The sequence below is a fragment of the Orycteropus afer genome, unplaced genomic scaffold (assembly GCF_000298275.1).
Source record: "Orycteropus afer afer isolate SDZICR_OR568_19922 unplaced genomic scaffold, OryAfe1.0 scaffold00458, whole genome shotgun sequence".
Classification (NCBI taxonomy): Eukaryota; Metazoa; Chordata; class Mammalia; order Tubulidentata; family Orycteropodidae; genus Orycteropus; species Orycteropus afer.
The window spans coordinates 2,362,256-2,364,085 of NW_006922045.1; positions in this window are offsets into that span (position 1 = coordinate 2,362,256).

Consider the following 1,830-nt stretch of genomic DNA (forward strand, 5'->3'; position numbering starts at 1 on the left):
CATGGAATATTTCTCCATGACTTAGAAATTTTAATACTTAGAAATGTTTTATACAGATCTCATCACTTTTCAGTATGTAATTTTGTGCATATATTGTTAAATATTACTCTATTTTGTATTTTATACACTTATAAAAGATAATTTGAAAGTTTCCTTTTCTATTGGTTTGTGGATAGTATTATTAAACTTCTTTTATTGACCCTGTGCTTTACAACAAACACTACAAATTAGTTCTTATAGACTTTAGATTTCTTAAGAATTTCTACATAAACAATGATGCTAATGTAAATAAATATACTCATGCACTGTATAATATCCATCCAGGAAACATCTGATTGCATATACATCTATCCTTCCAACACCTGTGAAAATTTAAAGTGCATATTATGCATCAATAACAAATGAGTGCTACTTTGCAATGTGCATCAAAGCATTATTGTTACTGTGTATTATATTAAAGTCATTTAAATTTATCTGGAAGTATTTCTTTAATGTGTGTTATGCATAGAAAGGCATACAAGAAAGAAAACTAAATCTACTGCCATCAAGTCAATTCCAACTCATAGCAGCACCCATAAGGTCTCCAAAGCTCTAAATCTTTATGGAAGCAGACTATTTCATATTTCTTCTGCACCGTATTTGTGGGTTCAAACCGCCTACCTTTTGGTTAGTAGTCTATTGCCTTAACCATAGAGCCCTCAGAGCTCATATAGAAAGGTACTTAAAAAAAAAACCCTCACGGTCATTAAGTCAATTCCAACTCATAAGCACCCCCATTGGGTTTCCAAGGTGATAAATCTTTATGGGAGGAGATTGCCCAGTCTTCCTTCTTCCAAAGTAGCTGGTGGATTTGAACCACCAACCTTCTGGTTAGTAACCTGATACCTTTGGGACTGTGCTACCAGAGCTCCTATATACTAAATACCAAGACAAATGATTAGTTTTAGACACAAACTGTACCTAACTGTTCTGACTTACATACAAATTTGACTTAAAGACAGATTTAGAATTGGAACTTGTTCTTAATTTTGGGACTGCCTATACATAATATGGTCCACATACAACATTCAAACTGCATAACACCCTACTTCAGAGAATATATCATAAATGTTAAATGATGTGTGATTATACTTTTCTTTATTCCTTTCCAATCTATGAAGATTGGAAATTATAAACTTTTTGCTTTATAATTTTTTTATACATTTGTCTGACTAGAACCTCCAGACAAGTCAATAGAGATATTTATAGTAAGTATTCTTATACCTTTTTTCTTAATATTAGGACAATAGATTGCAAATTCAACCCTCAGTTATGATGTTAGCAGTCTGTGGTATTATTTGGACCCTTTATGTGGTTTGAAGGAATTCTCTTATATTCCCAATTTTTTTTGTGACTTTCTACCATGAAAGAATCAGAATTTTTCTAAAACAGATCTGTATCAATTGGTATGCTTCTTTTTTCTTTCTTTTATTGAATATTTGATTACACAGATTGATTTATAGAACATGAAAGAAACTGAATTCCTGGGATAAAACCCACATTGTCATCAAATATTACATTTGTTATATATTACTCTATTTGTTTTGTTGATGTTTTAGTAAGGCTTTTTCCCTGAGGATAACTGCTCTGTAGATTTTATTTCTTGACTACATATATATATTTTTTTGTTTTTTACTTTTGTTGTGGTGAAAACATACACAATAAGACATTTGTACAAAACTCCCACATGTACAGCTCAGGGACACTGATGACATTTTTCATATTGTGCCACCATTATTGCTGTCCTTTTCTAAAATAGTCCACCATGTATTAGTATTAACTCAATGCCCC